The following is a 15,490-nucleotide window of genomic DNA, read 5'->3' on the forward strand; positions in this document are numbered from 1 at the left end:
ATATATATATATATATATATATATATATATATATATAAAAGAGCAAGGGTTGAATTTTAACTTTTAAAACTCTAGGAATTTGTGAAATGTATTCTAGGAATAGTTAACTTTTAAATTCCCAATCTTAGTTACTTTAGGAATTTGTGAAATGTATTCTGACAAACGACGAAAACCTTTGGAATTCCAAGTCGGAGATCAAGTGCTATTGAAGGTCTCTCCCTGGAAAGGAGTGATCCGTTTTGGGAAACAGGGAAAACTAAATCCGCGATACATCGGACCGTTCGAGATTCTTGCCCGAATTGGTCCAGTAGCTTATAAGCTGCAACTACCTTCGGAGCTCAGCAACGTACACCCCATGTTCCACGTCTCGAAATTGAAGAAGTGTTTATCAGCTGAAACTCTTGTCATTCCTTTAGAAGATATCGAAATAAACGAGAATCTCCTATTTCTTCGAGGAACTAGTTGAGATAGTGGATAAAGAAGTGAAGTGTACGAAAGAATTTCGGGATGAAATTCCCTCTAACGGGGGGATGATGTCACAACTGGCATTCTAGCTAGGAAATTCTGTTCTCATCAACTCTTGTAATACTTGTAATCTGAGTGAATATCATGTTCAATGCTTAATCAAAACCATTCATTTGAATCAAAACCCCTGAGTGAGTTCAAAACCTAATGGAATACATTTCACATATTCAAAAGTTAACTTTTGCTCTTATATAAACTTTTTTAAATTCCTAATCTTAGTTAGTTTAGGAAAATGTGAAATTGGTGCTAACCCATGAAATTACACTTTGTACCTTACCAAGTCGTTGGTGGAGCGTGTGTGGGTAACCGGCACACTAACATGGACTAGTAAGAGTGGCAAAGGGTGACTTAATATTTATCATAGAGCGGTGGAGCGCGTGTGGGTAACCGACACATTGATTAGGTGATAAAGATTAAGGGTACCAAGTAAATTTGCATGGTTATTCACACCTTGTTTGTGATCCTCGGCATCCCAGTCACAAACTTGAGAGGGCACAATCGAGATTTAAACATGCCATTGAAAATTTCAATGAATCTCAAAAGAATCTAGGAGTTTCAATCCAATTAAAACCTAATAATTTATTTCGTTTTTCATGGTGGAAATTGGTGAACCGTCATTCACCTACCTTCAAATATTTTATAGCTTTGATTACGGCATCCCTCTTCCAAGTTATAAAGTATTGTTTTGGATCCAAGCCTTAATATTACATTTGGGTGTCTTATTAAGGATTCTATATCTAATCAAAACTTGTCTTTCTTCTTTTCAGAACTATTCCAACAATGCTGCTTCTGGCTTAATCCCTATCGAATCCTTTTCTCCCATGAACCTTTGTGGGAGAGTCATCTTTGATGGTTCAAACTTTAATGATTGGATCAGGAACATCAGGATGGTCACTCGTTACGAGGACAAGGAATATGTCCTCGACAAGGAACTGAAGGAAATAGATGAGTCTACTGCTACTCCAGAGGAGATCGCTGACTTTAGGGCACATGAGAGAGATGCTACCAAGGTGGCATGTATCATGTTGGCCACAATGAAAGTTGAACTCCAAAAGTCCTATGAGGACTTTTACCCTTTTGAGATGCACATGGACTTGATGGACCGCTACCATGAAAGTGCTCGTCAAGAGAGGTATGAAATCATCTCTTCCATGATAACAACCTGGATGAAGGATGGTGAACCCATCACGGGCCACATGCAGAAAATGAAAAGGTTTGTGGACCGTTTGCTCAAGTTGAATGTGAACTTCCCCGAGGAGTTGGCTATTGATATCATACTGCACACCTTACCTACTTGTTATGATCAATTCCGAATGACATATCACATGAACAAGGATGAGGTCACACTTAGTAAACTTCAAGGGCTCTTGAAGACCGCTGAAACTGGTCTTAAGGGCAAATCGATTGTTACTTCTCCTACTCTTACCGCTGCCCTTGTTCTGGCAATCGAGCAAAGTAGAGGGAAGAAGAGGAAAACCCTTCGAAGGGTACCAAGGGAATGTCTCTTGATGGCTCCTCTTCAAGTGGAACCAAAGGTGGTTCTGCCACTCCTTCTTCCAACCCAAAAGAAGCTCAATGCTTCTATTGTCAGGAAAAGGGGCATTGGAAACGAAACTGCCCCAAGTACCTGCAAGATGTTAAGGATGGGAAGGTCAAGCCTACCCATGCAGATATTTACACTATATTGTCTAATAACTCACCACATACTACTTCTTGGGTTCTTGATACAGGTTGCAGTATTCATATATGTTCTGATTTGCAGGGGCTAAGAAGAAGTGAGGATGTAGAGCACATAAAGATAAACTTGATCATGGGTAATAGGAAAGCTTCACCTGTCACCAAGCTTGGAGTTTATTCTTTGTTGCTAAGTAGTGGGTTAGTGTTAGATTTGAATAAGTGTTGTTACTCGTCTGAAATGGCGAAAAATATTATTTCCTTTCATGGCTTGTACAAACAAGGATTTACTTTTTCATTTGATAATGAAGTTGGTGGTATTAATGGTTTTTATAATAATGTTATTTATTTTAAAGCATTACCTTGTGATGGTGTATATGAACCTGTGTCGGTTGTAGACAACTTAGGAAATAATGTGTTACATATCGATTCTTCGACTAGTTTGGATAAATCATCCTTATGGCATTGTCGCCTTGGACATGTTAGCAAGAAGAGCATAGGCCAACTCTAGAAGACTGGAGTCTTGGAGTCATTTGACTTAAAGTCTGATGATAGTTGCGAGTCTTGTTTGCTTAGAAAAATGATAAAGTCACCCTTCACTGGTACTTGTGCTAGGGGTGAAGGTTTGTTGGAACTCATACACACAGATGTGTGTGGACCCTTCAGAACCGCCATAAGGGATGCTAACCGCTTCTATGTTAATTTTACTGATGGTTACAGTTGATATGGTTATGTCAACTTAATCAAGCATAAGTCATAAACCTTTGAAAAGTTCAAAGAGTTTAAACAGGAAGTGGAGAATCAGCTGGGCAGGAACATTAAGATGCTCTGATCCGATCGAGGAGGAGAGTATCTTAGTACAGAGTTCCTTGACTATCTTAAGGAATGTGGAATTGTTTCACAATTGACACCTCCCAGAACACCACATCTTAATGGTGTGGCTGAGAGACGCAATCGAACCTTGTTAGACATGGTTCGTTCCATGATGAGTCGATCTTCGTTACCAATCTCATTTTGGGGGTATGCCTTAGAGATTGTCGCCTATATCCTTAATCTAGTCCCTACTAAGAAGGTTGCCAAAAGTCCTCACGAGATGTGAACTGGGAAAGTTCCCAATTTAAACCACATCAAGATTTGGGGTTGCGAGGCTTTCGTGAGACGTGAGACTCAGGATAAGCTCGAACCTCGAAGTGAGCGATGTATTTTCATTGGCTACCCACATAATTCCTTTGGTTATCTCTTCTATAGACCTAGTGAGAATGTGGTATTTGTGGCAAGAAGATGGGTCTTTCGTGAGAGAGAATTCATAAGCGAAGGAAATAGTGGGAGACAAATTGATCTTCAAGAACTTCAAGTGTCAAGCGGTGAAGGAACCTCAAACCCTAGCAGTCAACCTGAGGAGGAAACTCTTGTTGATGAATCCGTACCTCTGAGGCGTTCCACAAGAGTTAGGAATCCACCTAAGCATTAATATGGTTTTCATATTGCTGTTGAAGGTGATGAATTTGTCAGTGATAGGACACTGGTAAATCTGGATGACCCTAACAGCTTTAAGGAAGCCATGGTAGGCCTTGAATCTGCCAAATGGAAAGAGGCCATGGATAGCGAGATTCAGTCCATGTATGACAATCAAGTTTGGAACTTGGTCGACAATGTACCGGGTCGTAAGACGGTCGGGTGCAAATGGATCTTCAAGAAGAAGACCGACATAGATGGGAATGTGTATAAAGCGCAACTGGTTGCGAAGGGATTTACTCAAACTCTGGGAGTTGACTATGATGAGATCTTCTCACCAGTAGCGAAGATTAAGTCTATTAGGGTTTTGCTAGCCATAGCTGCATTTCATTATTATTAAATATGGAAAATGGATGTCAAAACCGCTTTCCTTAATGGAAAGTTGGCTGAGGATGTTTACATGAGTCAACCAGAGGGTTTTGTCGATGCAAAGTACCCTAATAGAGTGTGTAAGCTTGAGAAATCCATCTATGGATTGAAACAAGCATCTCACATATGGAATCTTTGTTTCGATGAGAAAGTTAAAGAGTTTGGTTTTTCGAGGAGCGAAGATGAGTCCTGTGTATATGTTAAGGCTAGTGGGAGTATAGTTAGCTTTTTGGTATTGTATGTGGATGACATACTACTCATAGGAAATGACATCCCAACCTTGCAAGAAGTTAAGTCCTGGCTTGGGAAGTGTTTCGCTATGAAGGACCTTGGAGAAGCTGCCTATATCCTAGGGATAAGAATATTGAGAGACAGGAGTAAGAGACTAATTGGACTTAGTCAAAGTACCTACTTGGATAAGGTGTTGAAAAGGTTCAGCATGCATGATTCCAAGAAAGGTGACTTACCAATCCAGAGCAACGCCAAACTGAGTAAGACTCAGAATCCGAGTACGGAGGCTGAGATAGCTGAGATGAGTCATGTACCATATGCTTCCGCTGTGGGCTCAATCATGTATGCTATGACTTGTACTCGCCCTGATGTGGCCTTTGCTTTAAGCATGGTCAGCAGATATCAAGGGAATCCGGGCAAGGCTCACTGGATTGCAGTGAAGAATATTCTCAAGTACCTACGGAGGACTAGGGACTGGGTCCTTACCCTTGGTGGGATTGATGACTTGAGAGTAGTGGGGTATAGTGATGTTGGTTTCCAGACTGATAGGGATAATTTCCGCTGTCAGTCGGGCTGGGTATTTACCCTAAATGGAGAAGAAATCACTTGGAAAAGTTGCAAACAGGAAACAATGGCTGATTCAACTTGCAAATCAGAGTATATAGCGGCAAGCGAGGCAACAAAGGAGTAAATATGGCTAAAGAACTTCATTGGAACCAAGGGATCACGGCAGATCCAGGCACATCGACAGAAAATACCATTTCATTAGAGATCGGATAGAAGAAGGACTCCTAGTGGTGAAGAGGGTATCATCAGATGAGAACCCAACAGATCCCCTCACGAAGAGACTGTGTAGGGCTAAACATTTGCAGCATGTGTGGCGCATCGGGCTGAAGGGTGATAATAGTTTTACAGATTAGATAGTTTTTCTGAAACTTGTAAAATGTACATTGACATTTGATGATTAAATAAAAGTTGTTGTTTATTTATAAGTAAAGTATTGCTATCTTGTGTCAATTGTTTACTTTTGTTTCAATTTTGCATGTTTTGACTTCCAGAATAATTACTTTATTCAAACTCTCCACAGTCAGTCATATGTTGGAAGTAGATATGAATCAAGACTATCATGAATTGGGTTTGTATATGTCTAAGGTGCTAGACATAGCAAATGGTTGCTACAACATTCATGAGTGCTCATAAGTTATGAGTATTGGAGTCAACCCACGCTCACTTGTATCACTTCGTGGAATTTATCTCGAGTGATCGTGAGACAGTAATATCATATAGGTCTTCAAACCTAGATATATGAGTTGTTGATTATGAGTTGGTTGTGCATTGATTGTACGGAAACGCATTGGTAACTCGATCTTATAAAACGTACTTTTGTGTGTTTCAACAAATAGTTAGTACAAGCATATGAGTCGAAGTTTATCTGTTCATTTTAGTCCTTGGAGGGTTAAAAGCGATATTTGGGCCCCTCGATGGTTTTGTTTTGACCTATGTACCAGGCCCGGTCAGAACCAAATTGATGTGTTCAGTTTAGTTCTATGTCAAACAAATCGGAAATCAGGAAATAAACTGCTAGACAATAAGTACGACATTGTTCCATGTATTTGTCCGGCTGATATCTAGAACAGAGGATTATATGATCAATTATCTTAAATGGCGCATCATCATCATCTTAGTTCCGCAAGACTCTGAAAGAGCTACGATTGTTGTTCGGTTCTTGAGGTCATACCTGTAACTATAGTTATTAGACTTATCCAAGTGGGAGACTGTTGGATAAGGTGTCTAAGTCCATAAATATATTTAGTATGTACTTGACCCGGCTTGGCATCGTCCATTTGGGTTGCATCGACATTTCAACTGTTGGATAGACAAAATGAGAAAAGGACTCTTATGATTTGTTAATATATATTAAGTTCTGATATATTAATATGAAATCGAATTATTTAATTAGTATTGATCAAGAATTAATTTGGAATTAATTTTGTGATAAAAAAGAGACTAATTAAATATATGAGGATTGATTATGTGAATCATTCATTCTTATGTAGTGGGCTTATGGTTCATGATTCACTAGATTGGCATGACCCATTGGGTGCTCCATGGATGCTCCTGTTGGGTTTTGAGCATTTTAACACTCCTATGGTGTACATGCAACCCTATAAACCTTGGATCTATGTTTTCTCTATTATACATGCAAATATTAAATATTCCAAGGTTTCATCCTAACTAGCATATTATGAAGCACCTATACTACAAAGTTCTAGTTAGATGACATACCTTTTGATGTAGCTTGATGTCTTTAAGCTTTAAGAGCTTAGCCCCAATAGTGTGGAAGCCTCAAGTGGAATCCCAAATCACCAAAACACCTTGGAAAACCTTTAGAGAATATGGATACTTGGCTCACACTATGAAATCGGTTATTGTCCTCTTTAGTGTATCCACACTAGCCACTAGCATAATTTCATGAACCATAAGACCCTTTATATAGTGTGGAGGATTAGGGTTAAACCCTAATACCCATAACCTTTCATTTCCTAGGATCCATGGGTTAAAGCTCCATGGACTATCCATGAAGACTTAGCCCAACCTAAATGAACTTGGCCCACTACACATATATATATCTAAGAGTCCATATTTAATTAGTTCCTTTGATCACTTAATTAATTATAAATTAATTCTTGATCAATACTAATTAAATAATATGAATATATATTAATATATTAGAACTTATAATATATTAATATAAATCAAAAATATACTATTCTCAAAAGACTATCCATATAAATTGTGTCGGAGAAGTGCAAACCAAATGGACCATGCCGGGTCGGGTCAAGTACATACCAAATATAGTTATGGACATAGACATTAATCCAACAGTCTCCCACTTGGATAAGTCTAAAACTATTATTGAGTATGACTTCAAAAACCAACTGGCAATCGTAGCTCTTAAAGCCGCTGTCGAACTCTGATCTTGTCAATGAACTCTGACCTTTGTCAATGACTTGTCCATTAGATAAGGGATCATATATTCCTCCATTCTAGATATCATATGGACTGAGACATGGATTATCAATCATTCTCTCTGTCCATTTGTTGTTTCCCGATTTCCGTTATGATGACTGACTGATTAAACAAATCAAATCAGTCCTGGCTTGGCCAAGCACTCACATGTGTCATCCCTAAATCATCGAGGGGCCCACAGATATCGCTTTTATCCCGAAGGTAAAAGGAATGGATAAACTTCGACTCATATGGCTTGTTTTACTACTTGTTGAATCATACACAAAGGCACGTTTTATAACATCGAGTTACCATATGCGTTTTCGTGCAATCAATGTACAACCAACTCATAGTAACAACTCATATCTCTAGGTTTGAAGAATATAAGATATTATCGTCTCATGATCACTCGTGATAAAATCCATGAAGTGATTCAAATGAGCGCGGGTTGAATCCAGTACTCAGAACTTATGAGCACTCATGAGTGTTGTAGCATAACTTTGTACACCAACTTGGACCTCTACAAGCCAACCCATGACAGTCTTGATTCATATCTACTTCCAATATATGACCGACTGTGGATGGTTTGAATAACTTAGTCATTCCGGAAGAATAACCTAGTTATTATGGAAGTCAAAACATGCAAAGTGAAACACAAGAATAAATGAATCAAATATGGTATCAAACCCTATGAATATAAATAGACCACTTTTATTTATCACCATACTGATTACTCATTATTCATTGTTTCGGTTTTATCAACTTTATACCTGAATTAAAAACACTAGTTGTCCCATGCTCCAAGCATGTACACTATGTTTTTCTAAACAATAGCTTTGCCATACACCAAGTATGCACTCTATGTTTATCTATGATCCTTACTTTGTGAACTAGATCGATTGAACATAATTTCAATGATTCTCTTTTCACACTTCAAAATCCTTGTCGTAAATGTAAGAATTCCTAACATTTATCGAAATCTGTTTAGATTTTAAACTTATATGCACTGTTCCTCTTGTAATGATTTTGCACAAAGCCACAAAGACTTGGCAACAATCATTACAGAGTATTCCAATGGAGAGAAATTCCATGGAAACGATGTCTCAAATTCAAAGCGCATTGCTTTGAACATGCTTCTTGCATTAAGTTTCTTTAACCTTACACAGATTGCTTCCACCTATGAAGACAACTCTATATTCCCATTTTGACTACCACTTCTGAACAAGAGTTGCCTCTTTTCAGACTATGTCAATATGGTCCTTCCAATATTAAAGTATACTTCCAACTGTCCTTGAGCAACCAATCTTTGGTAAACCTTAGATTGTCCTCGACAATTGCTTAATCACTTTAGTCATATCCAATTCTAGACATTTTCCTCCTTAATGCCGCAAGGCATTTGGAAAATTCAGAAAGGATAAATATTATAGCACATGTAATCGATCTTGTACCCAAAGCAAATGGGACACGATTCATGATGTCTCACATAAAGACATGATTCTAGACCAGTCTTTTGCTACAATATTTTTATTTGCCATGTTTCCAAAATTTGACTACGAAGAGGGATGCCGTAATCATAATCGAATTTTGAGAACACAATATATAGAGTTTTTCCTTATGTTGAACTAATTCAACATGAAATTCATATATATATTCTTGACTAAAGATGATTAAAATCTCAATCTAAGCTTAAAATCCCACTCTAAGCCTTTTAGAATTGACATGAAGTATAATTTCCTCTCCCTTAATTATAGCAAAACAACTTTTTCAACCCCTGCAACCTCACGAATTGAAACTTTTGTTTTCTATAATTAACATTGCTAATATGCAATACTTATCATAATTATCATGCTCCCACTAACATGATGATTATTAGCATAACACTTATGCTCCCACTAGCTTTGACGTGTATCCAGAAAACAGCTGGACCTCTAGAAGTCAATACTTTATTGACATTCTTACTAAAGTTCAGATTTCTGATACTAGATTGCTTTGATAAGGCTTTATCAAAATTATACACCTTATCTTAGATAGCTCACAGGTGTGTCTAAACAATTTCAGAACTATTGAAAGGGATGCTGTAATCATAGTCTCAATTGTTTAGACCTTTGCCATTTCTCATAAGTCCATGTTAGTGTGTCGGTTAAGCACGCACGCTCCACTAACGACTTTGAGAACTGCAAATATCACAATTGCTATCTACTTAAAATCTACTCAGTGAAAGAATTTCCTCACCATCAATTTCATGAATCGGAGAGAAACCTTATGACACTTAGATTTTATGGTGTATGTGTTCTTATCCATGTGAATTTGTCAAACCATAATCACAAGACTAGGTTAGTGAAAAATCCTAACTCATATGGATTGAACTTGTGGAATCTTAACCTCTTGCCACCTAGCAGCACAAGGGCCTACCATTACTTCCAAGTAGTTATGCAAACAATTGAGAACATGTAGAACTCAAATATGTATAGCCAACTTAACTGGAATGGGCACAAAAATGTCAACACGATAGGTTATAAACCACTAGTTGTGTGCTAGTGATGAAATACAGGTTTTATTCTTGATTACTTCTTGAAACCCTTTCAGGATCTTTTAGACTCCCACTGTCTCCTTGACCTATAATACTTTCTTGCCAAATATTCAAGAGATAGTGTGGATTCTAATCAAGACAAACACTTAACAGAATTGGCCTAAGTTGGTCTCTGTTTTATCCAAAACATCACAACTTACCAAATTCAAATGTACAAGAGTAGAAAACCTTTTACTCTTACACTTCACTAGTGTTAATAAACCTTCTTTAAGATGTATAACTCAAGTTACATTTGTGGTGGGCTTGATCAGTGCACAAGAATGTGTACTCGATCCCTTAGTCATTTACTTGACTCACACATCCATGTGAACAAGTAATTAGTCTTAATTTTCCAATACTTGAAAGTTTTCATTCATCATGTTATACAACTTGCATGATTCGAAGTTTCTATCCAACTGAAACTTGGGTGATGAGAATCTTTCCTTATTTGGAAAATTTAGACACTACCACAAATGAAAGAATCAAATTCATATTTCCACTCTTGCTATTAATGGAATCATATAAGCAACAATTTTTTTCTTCCTTTTCACAAATGCCATTGTAAGGATATTTTAAAATAAATAAAAACAAATTTTTTTTCTTTTATTTTAAAAACTTTGCGGAAAAACTATCCTTACAGTGCAAAAGCACATGAAAAACTTTGTTGTTATCTATTCCTAAGCAGTATATCATAACTCCTAAGCAACAGCTCAAAATTCTGATGACACAACCATGCGATCGAGATCCATCTTCGCGATCAGAATCAGCATATACTTTCTTTAAGTTTCTTCACTTTTCTTTGATTCTTAAAACATCAACATGTGACCCAGTCACATCATGTAACAAGAATCTCAGAATAGAAACTTAACAGAGTTAGATAGTGGACTTTACCTGAAGTAGAGTCAATCTTCTTGACTTGATCAACCTTATGATCTTTCAGGTAAATAGGCTGCTTCGCAATCAATGCCCCTTCCTTTGGCAAGAGAAACATAGGGACTCTTTGGGAATGGTACATGGGACTATCGCAGACTTAGCATTTCTCTTTACCATTTGGTCAACCTAGTTGACTATGGTCAATCCCTTTCCTTGGGAAGAGAAGGCTTTTCTAGATATCCAATGTTACCATTGTCAATGTCCATGGTAGTTTGGGAAGTTGATCAACTAATCAAATTTGCTCTCCCAATGCTCCAAATTATTGCTGATTAAGCAGCACCAAGCAAATAGATAAGATCATCAAGGGTCATGTCATAGTCTGTTTCATAGTAGTCCCAAAGGAATTCACTATGTGACTTAGAAAGTGATTGAAACACGAACTTTCTCAAGAGTTTGACACCCAACTCTCCCGGCTTGTCAATATGTGACTTCATCTCCAAGATGCGATCACACATAGAACTTGCTTGCCAATAGGGCTTGAATGACCTTGAACTTGTGGGTTAGGGAGAATAATTGGAGGAGGTGGAGGAAGTGAAGTTCCAAGAGATTTAGGAGGATCATAGATGTCTGAAACAGACATCTTTTTGGGAGATATTCAAGATAGTTGATCTAAAGTCCTTAATATAACACCTAATATGAAATATTAAGGCTAGGACCCAACACACTATTTTATAACTTGGAAGAGGGATGCCGTAATCCAAGCTATAAAATATTTGAAGGTAGGTGAATGACGATTCACCAATTTCCACCAAGATAAACGAAATGTATTATTAGGTTTTAATTGGTTTTGAAACTCCTAGATTCTTTTGAGATTCATTGAAATTTTCAAAGGCATGTTTCAATCTCGAGTGTGCCCTTCAGGTTTTGTGACTGGGATGCCGAGGATCACAAAACAAGGTGTGAATAACCATGCAAATATACTTGGTACCCTTAATATTTACCCCTCAATCGATGTGCCGGTTAACCACACACGCTCCACCGATACTATGATAAACATTAAGTTACCCTTTGCCTACCTTGTTAAATCAAGCTAGTGTGCCGGTTAACCACACACGCTCCACTAACTGACTTAAGCAAAGTGCAAAGTGTAATTTCATGGGTTAGCACCAAATTCACATTTTCCTAAGTAACTAAGATTGGGTATTATTAAGAGTTTAGTTACTTAATATTTATCATTAATACTTTTAATGAAGGGAGAATTATAGTCCTTGTCCTACCCGTTCGGCTAACGACCCTCCACCGGTCAAGGAAGCGGTGGGTGAGAGTGGACACCCATTAAACTGTCATTTTATAGGCAGTAGCCTTATACCCCCTTATAGACCGACTTCGTGAATGAGGCCTACTAATGGTAAGACGAATTTACTCTTATACATATATATAAATATTATTAACTTATAATATTATAAAGTATAAGGGTTGAATTTTAACTTTTAAAATTCTAAGGGCTTAACTTGGAATTAAAGGATTCATAAGTGAAAACTTTACAAATTCCAAAACTTAAGGGCAAGTTTTTGAAACTATTCAAAACTTTTCATTTCATAACTTATGAGTTTAATGGTTCATTAAAATGAAGACTCTTCATTTTTTATGTAACCTCTTATTCTTTAATAACACTTTTAAAGAAGTGGCCCTTAAACATCCATAACTTGAGGACAAGTTATGGAGTCATAATACTATTTAATGAAAAAGACTCTTCATTTTTTTTATGTAACTTGAGGACAAGTTACAAAAACACATTTTATGAACTACCTCTAGATTAATTAGGATTGAAAACAACTAAAACACAAATTTTTTTTTCCATTAATCTAAACTAACTCATAAATCAAGGAAACATAAACACTTTTGGTAATCCATAACTTATGGAGTTAAATGCTTGTTTTATGATGAAACTTTTCATTTTCCATAACTTAAGAATAAGTTATGGAATTCTTTAAAACATTAACACCAAATTTTGTAACTTTATAAAAACTTTGAATCAATTTTTTTTAAAACCTTTTCATATCCATAACTTATGGAGGTTTCAAAACACTTAAGATCACAACTTAAAAAAAAACTTTTGAGCTCCAAAATTTTATGACAAAATTTGTAACTCCTTAAAACATTTAGATCAAACTTTTAAAACTAATAAAATAATCATATCATTTTATCTTTTACTAAATTTGACCTAATTCAACTCATATAGCAAATGATTCAAATTTTACAAATAATTAGTTTTTCACAAAACAAGTAATTATCTTAAAATTTGACAAACTTCATGTTTTTTTTTCTTTTTTTTTTCAACTTTAAAAATCAAACATTTGCATGAATATAACAGAAAACAACCCATGGCTCTGATACCAATGTTGGGTTTTGAGCATTCTAACACTCATATGGTGTACATGCAACCCTATAAACCTTGGATCTATGTTTTCTCTATTATACATGCAAATATTAAATATTCCAAGGTTTCATCCTAACTAGCATATTATGAAGCACCTATACTACAAAGTTCTAGTTAGATGACATACCTTTTGATGTAGCTTGATGTCTTCAAGCTTTAAGAGCTTAGCCCCAATAGTGTGGAAGCCTCAAGTGGAATCACAAATCACCAAAACACCTTGGAAAACCTTTAGAGAATATGGATACTTGGCTCACACTATGAAATCGGTTATTGCCCTCTTTAGTGTATCCACACTAGCCACTAGCATAATTTCATGAAACATAAGACCCTTTATATAATGTGGAGGATTAGGGTTAAACCCTAATACCAATGACCTTTCATTTCCTAGGATCCATGGGTTAAAGCTCCATGGACTATCCATGAAGACTTAGCTCAACCTAAATGAACTTGGCCCACTACACATATATATATCTAGGAGTCCATATTTAATTAGTTCCTTTTGATCACTTAATTAATTATAAATTAATTCTTGATCAATACTAATTAAATAATATGATTATATATTAATATATTAGAACTTATAATATATTAATATAAATCATAAATATACTATTCTCAAAAGACTATCCATATAAATTGTGTCGGTGAAGTGCAACCCAAATGGACCATGTCGGGTCAAGTACATACCAAATATAGTTATGGACTTAGACATTAATCCAACAGCTCCATGGAGGTTATAACCCATGGATCATGGGGGAAATGAAAAGCGATGCACATTAGGGTTTACATGGTGTAACCCTACGTGTGACACACTATATAAAGAACCTCATATGGAGTAAAACCGGCCACTAATACAAGACAAGGAGGGCTAGTCGATTTTTTTTATCAAAGTGTCCTTCTCTCAAGTTATTCCAAGAGTTGTAGGTGTTGTGTGAAACATTTGAGGCATCACATTTGGGGTGCTAGGCTCACAAGGTCTTAAGGAATCCAAGCTACAAGAAAGGTACGTCATTCTACTAGTTTTTTTTATATTACAAGTACCCCATGCCATGCTAGTTAGGATGAGAACCTTGTAAAATCAAATTTGCATGAATATTAGAGAAAACATAGATCCAAGGTTTCTAGGGTTGCATGCACACTATAGGAGTGTTATAATGCTCAAAACTCATCAGTGGTATAAAAGCCTAGGCTTGTTTTCTTTGTATTTGATGCAAACTGCTTGAAAAAATAAATTTTTATGCACACTGTTCAGGGGACTCGACGAGTCCAAGTGAAAATGCATCCTACTTATCGAGTAGGTTCTTGCACTCGGCGAGTAGGAGCCCCTGTGTGCAGAATTTCAAGTTTTGCTGCTGGAAATGGACTAGAATCATTACCCTAAACTGTTTTGGTCTTATAAAACCTGTTTTTAATGGTGTAATGATTATGCTAATCCATTTACAATGGTTATTATCAAAATTTTAAGTTTTATATGTGTTTATATGATTCTTGAAGTTGTTGATATGAATGTTCATACTTATGAGTTTTAGAAGATCATAGGAATTATTTGCAAATTGTTTGTTAGTATAATTCTTGATCTTAATGTCTATTGATGGAGTCCATAATTTGTCCTCAAGTTATGGATTACCAAAAGTCACTTCTTTAAATTGTCATTAAAGAGCCATAGGTTACATAAAGTGAAAAGTCTTCATTTTAATAAACCACTAAACTCATAGGTTATGAACATGAAAGGTTTTGAATAGTTTCAAAACTTACCCTTAAGTTTTGGAATTTGTAAAGTCCTTTAGAAAACTTTAATTCCAAACCCTAGAGTTTTAAAACTTAAAATTCAACCCTTATACGTTCTAATATTATAAGTTAATAATATATATATATATATATATATATATATATATATATATATATATATATATATATATATAAGAGCAAGGGTTGAATTTTAACTTTTAAAACTCTAGGAATTTGTGAAATGTATTCTAGGAATAGTTAACTTTTAAATTCCCAATCTTAGTTACTTTAGGAATTTGTGAAATGTATTCCGACAAACGACGAAAACCTTTGGAATTCCAAGTCGGAGATCAAGTGCTATTGAAGGTCTCTCCCTGGAAAGGAGTGATCCGTTTTGGGAAACAGGGAAAACTAAATCCGCGATACATCGGACCGTTCGAGATTCTTGCCCGAATTGGTCCAGTAGCTTATAAGCTGCAGCTACCTTCGGAGCTTAGCAACGTACACCCCATGTTCCACGTCTCGAAGTTGAAGAAGTGTTTATCAGATGAAACTCT

The sequence above is a fragment of the Lactuca virosa genome, chromosome 6, assembly GCF_052849685.1.
Source record: "Lactuca virosa cultivar CGN04683 chromosome 6, Lactuca_virosa_CGN04683_v6, whole genome shotgun sequence".
NCBI classification, from domain to species: Eukaryota; Viridiplantae; Streptophyta; class Magnoliopsida; order Asterales; family Asteraceae; genus Lactuca; species Lactuca virosa.